General features: G+C 37.7%; 1 pseudogene; it reads left to right on the plus strand.

The window, feature by feature from the left end:
- The first annotated feature begins 6,086 nt into the window (after positions 1–6,086).
- Positions 6,087–13,757, plus strand: LOC149219598 (protein BIIDXI-like; annotated as a pseudogene).
- Positions 13,758–16,080: the final 2,323 nt, after the last annotated feature.

The raw sequence follows: 16,080 nt of genomic DNA on the forward strand, positions 1-16,080 counted from the left end.
GAGAATGATATCTACCTGCTCGGTGCTAAGAAGCCTTTGAAATTACAGTTTTTTATCAGTACTAGCAAACCCACAATAGTTGAAGGAGAGAACCTTCATGAGGGAGATGACACTAGGGTGTTCTATGCTCTAAGAACCTGGTCAATAGGTAATTGGCGGGTTGAGATGACCGCCACACCCGCCTGGTGTTTGGCTTTAGAAACGAAGGAGGGTCTACCCCGAGGAGGTTGCGAAAGGATGGGAGGGGGTATGATACCAATGCCGCAAGAATCAAGTGGTTGTGATCGAGATAGCGATCTGAGCTAGTAATTATGAGAGTGAGACCCCATCTCAGAGTTACAAGATTGGGCAGGGGTGTTCGCCTCCGAGAAGGATGGGGTGGTACATGAGAATGTTGGGGGGGAGGCTGCATAGTGCAGGCCAAGGAACGAGGAGTCGGGCAAGTAGATGTATCACCATGATGACCAACAATGGAAGGTGTAGAAATACAAGACGAAGAAGCGAAATTCAAAGTGCAAGGAGTAGAAAAAGGCATACCCGAAGAAAGCATAGCCACTGCAGTTGCCCGGGCCCTACTCATAGGAGGAGAGGGTGGCTGAATGGGAGCATTTCTGCGCTTCTTCATATTCGCTGAGGCCATCTTTGTCGCTACTACTTCAGATCTGGCTCTTTTCTTAGGTGCCCTGGTAGCTTTGGATGGGATCATCTTCACCTGGTCCACTGCTTTGGTTGTCCCATTCAAAGGGAAATCCTTAAATAAATGTCTGACCTTGTGGCATCTCCTGCACCTGAAGGGGACCCCTTCATAATCAAGAATTTGTACTCGAGTGTAATGTTTCTAGTGCAGCGTAATTTGCTCTTCCAATCCCTCCCTAATATCAAGATAAACCAGAATCCTTGCATACGTCATGATGCCCAAGGATAGGTATAAATTGTCGTGTTCCAAATAGGTTCCCAGAGCATTCCCGATGCACCTGAAAATGTCCTATGACCAGAAGTGAAGAGGAAAACCTGGTAATCTGATCCACAATGGTCCTGTGCATAGCTACTCCCTCTCAGGGTCGAAGAGGGGGTTCCATCTTTTGAGAAGCACAGGGGTTTGCTCAATGTGCCAGAAACTGGATAATACCCAGGTGGTATATTCGTCTCTAGCAAAGCACAGCGCAAACCATCCCCACATGAAGGTTTGAACAAAAGGCAGTTCAGTCATGTAGTGTCCCCAAATCTCTGCAGTCCATTGCTTGAGCCTAGCCATGGTGTAGTTCCACCCACGAACCCTACCCACCAAAACCCTATCAGCAGTTTCCATGGCTTCACCCCACTGGATGTCCTTGCCCAAACGCAGAGCAATATTCTGGGACCTGGCCTTAACACACTTCGCCTTTTTCCTTGGCCTATGACCCTTGCCAAATTCTTCAGCCTGATGTGCCCGCTAAGGGGGATTCTGTAATTCCGGTCCAAGCATTGAGGGGTGCGCTTCCAGTTCTGAAGGAAAGCCTGCAAAACAACCCGAGGAGGGAGGTGTCGAATGATGAGGAAAAGGGGGTCCTTGAGGTAGTACCGAGGGTCCTCCTACCAGGGCAGTTGTAGGATAATGAGAAACATTAAACTAAGGGTGAGATGAGTAACCCAAGGGGTCAATGGGGTGGTCAGGTCCTATGCAGCTAGCCATGAACTATAGGGATGTCGACGATGGGGGGGGAGTAGCGGAAACCAGCCAGGGGAGGGGGTCTACATGTAGGGAAACGACCAGACAGAAGGGACCCGAAAGCGATGGCAAGGGCACAAGGACATCCGGCATGCCATTATTTTGAGGGGAACATCCCTTCTGAAATCGAGGGAGAAAAGTCCAGATGGAGACATTGGCATATGGGTCCTCAGAGCAATCAACTTGTTCGAGCTCCATGGCTAACCGTCTGAAAATGATGTGCCAGTTGCCACCAGAAACCGTGATCCACTGTCTTCGTAACTGCACTGCCTGTGGAGGGTAAACGGGACCAGGAAGTAGTTCACGAGCGCGAGGAGGGTAATGACAACGGGGAAGCGAATGAGTTTGTACCATTAAGGATGGTCAGACGTGGGCAGGAGTGCAGGTTCTGCAGGGAATAAAGTATTCCAAACCCTAGTCTGTATCAGGTTCCGACCGAGGAGTTACCTGGAGCTCCATCGTAATCTTGATGCATTTGTCCTTTGTACTTAGATAACTTAAAATAAATCATAAATATAAATTCTTAATTCTATAATATACTATTAACTAGAAATGGCACCGAGAGGTGCAAAGGAACGCTAAAAGGAGGAGTAGGGAATGTGGAAAGAAACTATCTCTTTGTGCGACATTTCAAGCTACATCATTGATGTCACCTTATGGGGTGCACAATGCCACACTGAAGGGAAATAACTTTCTAACCTCTACACCTCATGAACCACTCCAGTCCTTGCAATCAAAGGGGGTTGTGTCAAGGGAGATGTTTTTTTATGTGGAAGGTGAGTGAGCGATGGTAATAGTGATGTGGTTTGGGTGGTGCAGGTGTCTGACTTGCATTTAAGTGCTTACCATCAAGAGTGATCAGAGGAGTTGAAGAAATTGTTAGCCCAAAGTTGAAGCACATAGATAAACAATAGTGAGGTAAGAAAACATACACAAGGGTTCTTGATTCTCGCTTGTGTGCATCATTGTGAAATGGGTTGTATGAAATACTTGTAAGTGGTGCAACCATGAATTTGTATATATATATATATATATATATATATATATATATCTATATATATATATATATATATATATATATATATACGCCAGGACCCCACCCCAGAGAAAGAAGAAATGAATCCAACCATATCTTGTAATTCATTGGTCGAAATTACCACTCCTCAAACTATCAAGATAGAAGGACATATCAAGAAGAAAAATGTTCAAGAAGTGAAAGATCACATCAAGCATCAAGAAATGAATCCGACCATATCTTGTAAAGGATTGGAAGAAATTACCACTCCTCAACCTCTAGAGATAAAAGGACATATCAAGAAGAAAAAGGTTCAAGCAGTGAAAGATCACATCGAGCATCAACAACAAGTTCTCCAACTTTTAAAGGATAATGCCACTTCAGTGCAAAATCAGACGAAACAACAGGTAGATCAACATCGTAGTGAAAAATGTTTTGATGTAGGTGATTGGGTATTTTTACTGCTACATCTCAAGCAAGTTATTTATGAGAAGGAAATGTTGGCAATACTACATGCACTTAAAAAATGGCGACCTTACCGAATGGGAAGACTCTTCAAGGATGAGGATGTGGAAGCATTGTTTTGTGCTATTTCTATTATCCAACCAGATTGGATAAACGAAGCAAGGGATGAATGGAAGAAGGACGAAGAAGTATGGCCACTTATTCAAAAGTTGCAAAGGATCCCAATTCAAACAAAATTGCCATAAGTTGAAGAGGAAGGAAAAATCATATTGGAACCTGGAGCAGTCACAAAAACAAGAACCCGACAGCTACGAAATCAATCAATTTTAGAGTATCTCATCAAGTGGAAGAATTTACCTGCTGAAGATTCCACATGGGAGGACAAGAATTTTATACAGAAGCATCAAGAACTACTCAAGCGTTGAGGACAACGCTTTTTGAAGGAGAGGGGCATGTTAGGCCCCTATACTACTAGTGTAACCCCTTATTGTTATTAGTACAACCCACTTATTATATTGTTGTACCCATGTAGAGCCCATATTGTTACTATTGTGCTCCATAGAAGCCCACTATTGTTATTATTGTGCCCTTACATTATTATTGTTATGTCGGCTCTGATGATGTTATGACCCCTTAGACTCTTATATATAGAAAGGAGGTCTTTTCATTTGTATCATCTAAGAATTGTTCATTTATGTAATGTAAAGGAGGTTGCCCCCTCGAAGAGGCTGAATTCTAAGGCATTGATCTATCTTTTCTATCTTTTTCTTGAGTTGGTTTCATAACAACCTTCAACGTTTCTCATTGTCTTAACCTCATAAGTTTACATTTATACTTTGTACTTCTTCATAATTGTATGAAATAAAGTGGCATCACCTCATAAATTTACATTTATACTTTTTACTTCTTCATAATTTTATGAAATGAAGTGGCATTCTCTTTGCTATTCTCTTTGTAATATATCAATCTTATTGCATTACACTCTTCATTGAACTATGAATGTAATTTAAATTCTTTTAACGATATTTTTTGTTTATTTAAGGTTTTAGCTTTGTCACTTCCCCATATTATTTTGAATCTCATCCATTAACTTTTTGCATAGATCTACTTTTTCATTCATGATTAATTATGAATTGAAGATTGGACAAACACTATACATCTAATAATAGAAAAATAAATGTTATATATGTTGTAATATACATTTTTTGATCTAATATTCTCTATAGGCTAAGCTAAAATGAAAACCATTAATATGAAATGTTGAAATATATGCCATTATACAATATATATTTTAAGCATAGTCTAAGTCTTCTACATTTTGGTCCTTTTCCTGGAATAGTTTCCAATTAATTTGGATGAAATCCGACAAGGATTTGTTGAAATCGCAAGATTGATATTTGTAGTTTACACAATCGAAGTGTTGTTGGGGTTTTTAAGGGCATTGAATGCATTTATGCATTGAAAAATGCATTTTAAACAATAAAAAATTACAATCTCGCCAAAGTTTGTATCATTAGATTATGATGGAAAAAAATAAAACATAGAATAATTAGGCTATGTCTATATTTAGGATCTGACAATGTGTATCATAACATATAAATATTTTATTATTTTATTTCATAAATTAAAAAATATACACAACATTTTTTATTTTACTACAATAAATATTTTGTATTCTACTACTGAGTAAATATTTTTTAATTCTACTCCTGAGTACATATTCATTGTCAAAAAAATGGATATAACTTTCCTACTCCTTTTAAACAATTTCCCCAAATTTGTATTATATTTTCTTTTGTATTTGGTAGAATCAATAATTGGAATAAGTTTGTATTCGTTTGGCACAGGGTTGATTCCATCCACTAATCTATAACCTTCAAGCGTACCAACATAATCTCATACACAACATACATAATTAGTTGAGATTAGAATCAACCACATAAAAAACATTATTTTAATAGTGCACTCTATTTCCAAATAATCTACACCTAAAACCTCTAAAATATATAGTATTCAATATTATGAACTACAAATATTGCACAATGTCCATAAAACTGCCAACAATAATAAAATAATTTCCACATAATAATGATTAATATTTTTTCTAAATTTAAATGAGATAAATATTAAGTTTTTTTTCCTTTATTAAATAATAAATAAATTATAAGAATCTAACAACTTAAAAAATAGAGACACATTCTTTTTATAATTTATAAGCTACACTACTGATCATATATTTTTATTTTTATTTTTATTTTAACAACTCAAAATACTTTATTTCCATATATATGGAAATGTATACATGCTCGGTACATTTCTAAGAAAATATATTATAGGCGCACTGGAGTTCATTATAAGTATAACAAAACTAGGTCCCAATGTGGAGAGCATCCCAACAATCGAAACCAGAACCGACACCATCATAAAGCCAACCGGCTGAAAACCAAAATGACACATCATTCTTTCGATCCTTCAGCTACATGTAATCGGTCATATAACAAACCCACATACATTAACCACGAGATCAGGAAAAAATCAAATGAGTTCATATATCAAAACACATACATGCCAGAATGAAAGGCATAAGGAAAATATCCAAACCTACTCGAACCTAACACAACACATCACCATCAATAATTTCACTGTAGAAGGCCGAAAAATGTCATGAGGTGATCAACACGCGTCTCATTGGATGGACAAGTGTATTAATTGGTCAAGGCTTTGCATGTAGAATGAGTCATTCGGATTTGTAGATTTCAAGGTGAATAATTTAGTGGCCCAAAGTAACAGAGAATGGAGGACTTGAAGTGTTGTGTTGTTCTTATGAAAAGAAGTGTTGTGCTGTGAATCACCCTACTCTGTCCCCAGTTCACTTCATTGAGAGAGTTTCTATGGTCTATGGAGACTCCACCTAATTCGTCGACAATTCAACTTATTTCACATGGTCTCAGACCTATCAACATTGTAGCAGGCTTGCCTCTGCTCTCTGATCCTTTCGCAATTTCAACCACGGGTCAAGGATCCTTTGGTGTAGGTTTGATAGCAACATCGTTGCTGGTAAATGGAAACTTTGAAGAGGTGGGGATCGAGAATAGAACATCAAGGGAAAGCGCGTTGGATTCGTTGCCTGGGTGGAATATAGAGGGCACGGTGGAATATGAAAATTGTTGGGAATTTTCTGTTTAATTCCAAAACAAATTAACCAAACAGAACAGAGAATGATGCTCTATTTTCCACAGGATCTTTAACACAGGGAAGCAAAAATTATTTACTGAGCAGACAGAGTTTCTCACACCCACAAAACAAACTTTGTATTCATTAATAAAAACTGCCTGATACAAATTTCTTCCTCTTACAGAGGGATTCTCCAAGTAGAACTGAAAAACTTTCAGAGTTCACAAAAGAAATTACTCTGTCTCTCATGAAAACTTTACACTGTCTCAGCTTGCTGTGCATAAAATTTTATTTACGCTGCTGAATATCCCATTACATTTTTTTAACAAAACCAGGATATAACACTGTCTCTGTTTAAAAATAAATACACTGTTGTGTAAAGAAACTTACATATGCGCTGCTGCGCATTCCCTTACATTGCCAGTTCAACGAGCAACAACAAAAAACTTCACACACCTGCGTATGTTTCACATTGCATTGCATATACAATGAACAACATTACCCTCATGCTGCTGCGCATATTGGGTTTTCATTCTCCAAAAAAATTTGATTCTACGCTGCCCTGTTCCTTTTTCTTTCGCACTGCTGTGCGTTTTTCATTGCATTACATTTCATATACAATACAATATACAAAACAAAACATAATGATACATATGCCATACTTCCGTGCATAATAAAAAAAACATTAAAATTTAAAATTCTACCAACATTTACTATCCGCAGTAAATTCTATTAATTACTTCACGTGGAGAACTGGCGGTCAAACATAAAACTTCACGCAAGCTCCATGTGTTGAACTGTGCGCAGCTTTGGCTTCAATCAACGGACATCCACCATCCTTTCAATCGGACGACTGACGCTCAGACAAACCAAACGAGATTTACGTTCCGGGAAAAAAGTGGTTTTCAAAAATGTTGTGGACACGCGTCAGCGCAGGGTTTTATCGCGTCCCCTCCGGAGAATACCACCGCTTGCTGAAAAGCGGTGCGATGAGCTCCTGGCGGTTTTGCTGAATTAAATGCGCGGCAGTTGGAATTATATTTTCAACACTCCCCTTTAATTTCAACTGCTGGGCTATCAGTCATATCCAAACATTTCCTCAAAAATTCAAAACTTTTCTGCCCCAATGGCTTAGTCAAAATATCAGCAACCTACTCCTGAGTTTTGTAATGTTCTAAGACAATTTCTCCACTGTTTACCAATTCCCTGATGTAGTGAAACTTTGTGTCGATGTGTTTCGTTCTCTTATGAAACACAACATTCTTGGATAGTGCAATCGCTGAGCTATTGTCACAAAATATCACAGTTCCTTTTGTTTGCTCTTGGCATAAGCTCCTTAACATCCTTCTCATCCAAACTACTTGACATGTTGCTGTTGTAGATGCCACATATTCTGCCTCTACTGTAGACAATGCTACAATAGGCTGTTTTTTAGAAGCCCATGAGACGGCTCCTGAACCCATGTGAAAAACATAACCGGATGTGCTTTTCCGGTCATCCACACTTCCAGCCCAATCACTATCAGTGTATCCAACTAAATTTGAACATTCTGAAGTAGTATATAAAATGCCAAATCTTTTAGTACCTTTAACATACCTCAGAATTCTTTTTGTTGCCTGCCAATGTGCTTCTTTTGGCCTCTCCATGAATCTGGAAATCAAACTAACAGCATACATTATATCCGGCCTAGTTGCAGTCAAATACATGAGGCTGTCAACTATGCTCTTGTACAAACTAGGATCAAAATCCTTGCTACTGTCCTCTTTGCTGAGTTTTAATCCCATCATTGTGGAGTGATTGCTGCCTTGCTCTCCTGCATGTTAAATCTTTCCAACACTTCCTTAACATATTTCGTTTGTGAGAAAAATCCCATTTTCATTTTGTTCTACTTCTATTCCTAAGAAGTATCTCAGCAAACCCATGTCAGTCATTTCAAATTCTTCTTTCATGACTGTTTTGAAATTTTCAATAAGATAAACATCATTGCCTGTGAAAATAATATCGTCAACATATAAAACAACAATTAGAATTTTACCATCCTTTTCTTTGATGTAGAGGGTGGATTCTCCCTCACACTTTTCAAATCCATTTTCCAGTAGATAGGAATCTATCCTACTGTACCATGCTCTTGGTGCTTGTTTCAGCCCATAAAGAGCTTTCTTCAATCTGCATACTTTGTGCTCTTGGCCTTTCTTTTCATAGCCTAGAGATTGTTCAATGTAAACCTCTTCCTTTAACACTCCATTTAGAAATGTTGAATTCACGTCCATTTGGTAAACTTTCCACTTGTTTTGTGCTGCTATGGACAACACTTCTCTCACTATTTCCATTCTTGCAACTGGTGCAAAAGTTTCCTCATAGTCTCTCCCATACTGTTGCTTGTATCCTTTGACAACCAGCCTTGCCTTGTGTCTTTCTATTTTTCCTTTAGCATTACTCTTAGTCTTGTAAACCCATTTAACTCCAATGACTTCTTTTTCTTTTGGTAGTTCAACTAAATCCCATGTCTTGTTTCTTTCTATGGCATTGATCTCCTCATCCATAGCTTTTATCCATTTCTTATCCTTAATTTCCTCTTTGAAATGAACAGGGTCATCAACATGACAATATAATGCAAACAAAGAATTCATACCTTCATTTGCTGCCTCTTGCTCATAAATATCACTTAAATTTCTAAACTTCTTACCTCTTTCATTTGGTGTACAAGTGCTTGAAGAAGCACTTGAATTTCCTCCTTGTAGTGTGCTTGTAGAAGCATTTTCATTTCTCCTCAAGGGTGTCCCTTGTTGTCCTTGTGTTGGTGTTGCTGTTTGGGGATGTATTTCAGCCATCTCCTCATTATTTTCATCATGAGACATAGAGTTTTTAGCATTCACTGATTTCTCTATGCTTCCATCCCAAGCTTCCTCCTCAATGAACTGAACATCTCTACTCATAATGAGCTTCTTGGTGGATGGGTTATACAACCTGTAAGCCTTGGATTCCTCACTGTATCCAATGAAAATACATTTCTCCCCTTTGTTGTCCAACTTCTTCCTTAGCTGATCTGGAATGTGTGCATAAGCCACACATCCAAAAAATTTCATGTGGGTGACTCCTTGCTTTCTCCCACTCCATGCTTCTTCCGGCACTCTATTCATCACTACTTTTGTAAGGCATCTATTCAAAATGTACGCTGCATAGTGTACAGCTTCAGCCCAATAATCATTTGGAAAATGCTTTGCCTTTAACATACTCCTCGCTATATCCATGATTGTCCTATTCTTCCTTTCAGCAACTCCATTTTGCTGCAGGGTGTACCTAGCTGTAAACTGCTTATGAATTCCATTTTCTCTACAAAACCGTAGAAATTCCTTGGATATATACTCACCTCCTCTATCAGTTCTCAGAACTTTGATATGCAACCCGCTTTGGTTTTCCACAAGTGCCTTGAAATTGAAAAATCTTTCAAACACTTCACTTTTGTTCTTCAAGAAATAAACCCAATTTTTTCTTGTAAAATCATCAATGAATGTTAATATGTAGTGGCTACCTGCAAGTGATGGAGTTTGCATCGGTCCACATAAATCTGAGTGGACAATCTCTAAGGGTGCTTTTGCCCTTATGCTTTTCCCTGATGGAAAACTTTCTCTGTGTTGTTTCTCCAAGATGCAACCTTCACAAAGGTTGTCTGATTTCTCTATCAATGGTAATCCTCTTACCATTCCTTTTCTACTCAACAAATTAAGACCTCCAAAGTTGAGATGTCCAAATCTCAAGTGCCACAACCAATTTTCATCTTTCGGTTCGCTTTGGAAAGCCTCTTGTGTCACTGCTGCTATTACTTCTTTATTTTTCAAATCTGCCTTCATTCTGAGAGGGAACATCATGTTCCTTGTCATCTTCACTTCAGCAATACACTGTTTGCTGGGTGCCCTATCCATGATGGTGCATACATCATTCACAAAGTAAACATTGTAACCTTTTTGAACAAGTTGTCCAATACTTAAGAGATTACATTTCATTCCAGGAACATAATAAACATCTGCTATGGTTTTCTTTTCACCTTTCTTTGTTAAAACTTTTACTTCTCCTTTTCCCATAACAGAAACTTTGTTATCAGTCCCTAGTGTGACTTGTGACTTCACATTCTGATCTAACATAGAAAACAGGGCTATGTTTCTTGTCATATGATTACTGCAACCGGAGTTTAAAAACCATACATCTTCACTCTTTTCTTCAGCAATATTACAGGCTAAAAACAAATTGTTTTGGTTGATATTTTCTCTAGTGAAATTTGCACTAGTTCTATTGTTCATATCATGTTGTTTCCTCCTACATTCATTTGCATAATGCTCATTTTTTTTACAATAATAACATTGGACATTGGATTTTTCATCCCTTTGTCCTTGAGCGTGATGTTGTCCACTTTGTTGGCTGCTGCCTTGGCCTTGGTTTTGATTTGGATTGTTGCCTCTTCCTTGTGCATTTGCTGAACTGTTTCTTCCACCTCTGTTTTGGCTTCTGTCTCTTCCTCTCTTATTTCCTCTGCCTTTACCTCTTCCTCTTCCAAAGGACATCTGGGTCTTAAAGGCATGCTCTAGAGATGAGTTTTCATTTCTACTCAATCTCTGCTCATGTGTTATCAGTGATGCATGTAGTTCATCAACTGTGAAGTTTGTGAGATCCTTTGTCTCTTTTATGGTGGTGACAATCACATCGAACTTTGAGGGTAGGACCCTCAACAGTTTCTCCACAATCCTCCTTTCTTCAAGAATCTCTCCATGAGACCTTATATGTGTGACCAAACCAATCACATGTGTGAAGAATGAATCAATATTATCTAACTCCTTCATGCATAGATTCTCAAAATCTCTCCTCAGCAACTGTAGTTTTGCTGTCTTTACTTTCTCCATGCCTTGATAGGTTGTCTTGAGAGTTTGTCATGCTTCTTTGGATGTCTTGGCTGCTGCTATCCTTGGAAACACACTCTCATGCACTGCTTGATACAAAAATACGAGGGCTTTCGAATCCTTCTTCTTATAGCTTTTCAACAGATCTTTCTCTGCCTGAGCTAACCTTTTAAACTCATTTTCATCTGCTGGCTCTTCAAATCCATCATCAAAAAATTCCCATAAATCTTGTGAGGCAAGCAAAGCCTTCATGGTTATTGCCCAATAGTCATAGTTTTTCCCATTAAACTGTGGGAGCTGAGTATTAAAGATACCCATGCTAGTGCTAGTGCTGGAGCCAGCCATTCTTGCACTCTTAAAAATACTTGACTGTGTATTTAAAAAACACTGATTGTCTTCAACAGCAACACAAAAACTGACTTAAGAATTACCTTGGATTTTTTACTGAGTCTTCACTCTGCTGGAGAAGTTGCTGCAGCAAGAAACCCTTCCTTCAGCTTCTTTGACACCTTCAAAGAGCCTGGACAAGCTCTGATACCACTGTTGGAAATTTTTTGTTTAATTCCAAAACAAATTAACTGAACAGAACAGAGAATGATGCTCTGTTTTCCACAAGATCTTTAACACAGGGAAGCAAAAATTATTTGCTGGGCAGACAGAGTTTCTCACACCCACAAAACAAACTTTGTATTCATTAATAAAAACTGCCTGATACAAATTTCTTCCTCTTCCAGAGGGATTCTCCAAGTAGAACTGAAAAACTTTCAGAGTTCACAAAAGAAATTACTCTGTCTGTCATGAAAACTTTACACTGTCTCAGCGTGTTGTGCATAAAATTTTATTTACGCTGCTGAATATCCCGTTACATTTTTTTTTTAACAAAACCAGGATATAACACTATCTCTATTTAAAAATAAATACACCGCTGTGTAAAGAAACTTACATATGCGCTGATGCGCATTCCTTTACATTGCGAGTTCAACGAGCAACAACAAAAAGCTTTGCGCACCTGCTTATGTTTCACATTGCATTGCATATACAATGAACAACATTACCCTCATGCTGCTGCGCATATTAGGTTTTCATTCTCCACCAAAAAAAATTGATTCTACGTTGCCCTGTTCCTTTTTCTTTCGCACTGCTATGCGTTTTTCATTCCATTACATTTTATATACAATACAATATACAAAACAAAACATAATGATACATATGCCATACTTCCGTGCATAATAACAAAAACATTAAAATTTAAAATTCTACCAACATTTACTATCCGCAGTCAATTCTATTAATTACTTCACGTGGAGAACTGGCAGTCAAACATAAAACTTCAGGCAAGCTCCATGTGTTGAACTGTGTGCAGCTTTGGCTTCAATCAACGGACATCCACCACCCTTTAATCGGACGACTGATGCTCAGATTTACGTTCCGGGAAAAAGTGGTTTTCAAAAAACGCTGTGGACACGCGTCAGCGCAGGTTTTATCACGTGCCCTCCTGAGAATACCACAGCTCTCTGAAAAGCGGTGCGATGAGCTCATGGCGGTTTTGTTGAATTAAATGCGCTGCAGTTGGAATTATATTTTCATTGGGAGGGAAGCATGTACCTTGTTTTTCCTAATTGTAATCATGTCGTGAGGCTGGGTAATGAGGCCCAGATCAGCCAACAGATAAGTCTTCAGAAAATATCCACATATTCTTTCACATTTAGCACAGCCCGAACCGCGCAGATGGAATCGCTCGACGTTTTTGTGCCTCCGTCAACTCTCAACATGGGTTTGCATACTTTTTATAATATGATTGGGTCGGTGGGATGCCTATGCCTGGGATTTTCACGCACAAGATGACAATGTCGAGGTTATTTTCCAAAATCCTGGTTTGGGAGAAGATCCCTGTTGTGGTTAATGGATATTTCGAGGAGGGGTCGTGGATGTTTGCCAATGAGACATTGGAGGTTCTTTTGTCGACAAATCTGAACGTGGAAGCATCATCTTTATCAGGATGGATCATAAAGTCCAGCAAGGCGGTCCGATATATCGACTCTAATCACTACAAAGTTCTTGAGGGTAAGTGAACCATCCAGTTTCTTTCCTCCAAAGAAGGTATTATTTCACAAATGGTGGAGACAGATCCCGACAATAAATTTACGATGAGTTTTATTTTGGGTATGCCAGTGATGGCTGCTAGGAACGGTTGGCAGTCATGGCTTTCGCCGGAGATCAGTCGAATAGTTTCCACTACAATAATCCTCCGGAAAATGACATCTATGAGGCTAATAATGTGACCTTTACGACAAAGGTCGAACAAACCCGCATTGCATTTGATAACTTATATTATAATAAGAGGGTTGTAGATAGGAATTCTCTATGTGGCCCTGTGATTGATTCAGTAAAGGTCGTTGATCTGTCAAAGTCTAGTGCTATTGCAAGATTTTCTGGATTCTCTGTTTCCCTGCTACTTCTAGTGCACACATTGAGGATAGCATTCACACTGGACAGTCTGTAAATTAATGTAGGAATATAATTTTATTAGTGTCAAAAATCTTTTGTTGCTTGCAGCGTAGTAAAAGTGAAAATATAGTGGAATGTAGTGTATGTGTTATGGTTATTAGCAGTTTTGATGAATGTGTCTTTTAGTGGTAGTGTTTCTCTAAAGTTGGAAGGGAAATGATCACATTCAACTTTGGAATTAACTGGTGAGGCAGAGATGCTTGAATTTTAATTATTATGGAAGTCGTGCTATGAAACTATGGATGATGATGCTATTTGTTTTTTAAAAAGTTTGACAACAGTTGTCACTTACTATCAAGAAACGGGTAATACTTTCTCTCTACATGTTAACATGGATAATAGTTTTTTTAATTTTTGTGGTTTAAATTGAAATAAATTGTGTTGTGGAAGGAATCATTTGAAGTCCTTGGCTAACTGGTTCTAATAAATTCAAGTGAATGTCAGTTAGAAGTTGCACCAATGGTTTTGGCCGACCATGGTGTTGTTTGCATTGATGAATTTGATAAGATGAGTGATCAAGATTGTGTGTCCATCCACGAGGTTATGGAGCAACAGACAATTTCAATTGCTCATGCTGGCATTCACGCATCACTTAATGCACTTTGTAGTGTGGTTGGTGCTGCAAATCCTATATATGGCACAGTAAGTTTTTTCCCTAATTCTTAAGCCTTCATTACTGCAGTTGCATAATGGATTGAATTTTCAAGATAGGCTCCCTTCTTTTGCACATGGCAAAGCATTCTCCACTTGATATTCGATATTCTTGGTTGAGATATGGGTATCGTATATAATTTGTTTGCATTCCCTGGTCACTGTGTTTTCTGAATACCTTTCATTCTAACAGTCTCTTAATAATTTCATTTGTCTAATACAATTGCTCACTTACTCCGAACAAGAATATTGGCCTTCCAAATTCTTTACTTTCTCGTTTTGATTTGGTTTTTATTGCTCTTATCAAATGGACCCCGATGTTGATCGCCGAATATATGAGAATGTTCTACGCATGCATATTTATCGCTCTTCAGGTGAAGATGGTGGTGAGAATACACTCTGCTAAAATGATGAAGACCTTTTATTCACATGCTTTTCTAGTACATATGTCGACGATTCCAGGAAAAAAATGTGTTGTCTCCCAGCTCGAGTGTATGTAGAGGTAGATGGGATTCATCACACATCTTGAGAATTCGATGCCATCGCGTTTGAATAGTAGGAATCACGATAATGGCGATCATAACGATTATGGATTCTTTTAGGTTTACTTTAACACAATAGGAATTACAACTAGCATTTGCAACAGATGTTGCAAAGGAAACCGCGTAAGGCATAAAGTGTGAAAGAATAATGACATGTGAATAGAAATTGTTGAAAACAAGGGTGGATGACAACGAGATATAGTTGCAATTATTAGTTGTGTATTCTGAATATGGTTTTTTTGTAGATAACAGTAGTGTCATGTATAGATTATCCATTATCTATGGAGTAGTTGTTGTTTATGTGAACATGTTTTGATTTTTTTTTGAGACAAAATATTGTATAAGATATGATATTTTTCTTCAGGGATGTAATTTTTCCATATGCGACCTAGTCATGGCATTGCTTTTTGATATATGGGGGAATTGAGGATTAATCATAATTTGATCTTCAGTGATGATTTTTTAAGATTCTATAGAGAAATACTATTAGATTTTAATGGAAGAGGTTAAAAAAGCAATATGACATTGTGAACAACATCATGGTTGTCATTCCATATTTGAAAATGCATCAAAACTTGTTGGAGTCAAGAATTAAAAGTTTTATGCAATTTTGTTTATGTACGTCCTGTCTTTTTTTATCATATGTTATGTTTTTCTTTATTGAATAATTGAAATATAATTGGACCAATAATTGAAATATAATTTGACTTCAATTATAAAATTTCAAACCCAATAATTAAAATATAATTAGACTTCAATTACACTCAAGAAAACACTATGTTAGGACTCAACCTACACAAATTAGCTACCTCCATTGTGTAAATTTGAATTTTACTCAAATGAGGTAGGATCAAAACTCAAATATGTAATAAAGCATCAGAAATCATAATCAACGAAATGACATGCAAAACCCAAAAAAATATAATCTAATCTATAATCACTCAGGTATGGTGGTAGGTGGCTTAATCGCTACACAACTTAATCTTCTTGAAAACTTAGTATAAATACCTAGTAATGTGTTGTGTGAACTTTTGTGGAAATTGGCCATCAAACATTTCATGAACATTGAAAACAAACATAGGTAAATAAAAAAATAGGTTGCAAAAGCCCTATTTCCAAAGAAAT

This window comes from Pinus tabuliformis, chromosome Q (assembly GCF_031772625.1).
Source record: "Pinus tabuliformis cultivar Carrire ecotype Pingquan chromosome Q, CPIR1, whole genome shotgun sequence".
NCBI lineage: Eukaryota > Viridiplantae > Streptophyta > Pinopsida > Pinales > Pinaceae > Pinus > Pinus tabuliformis.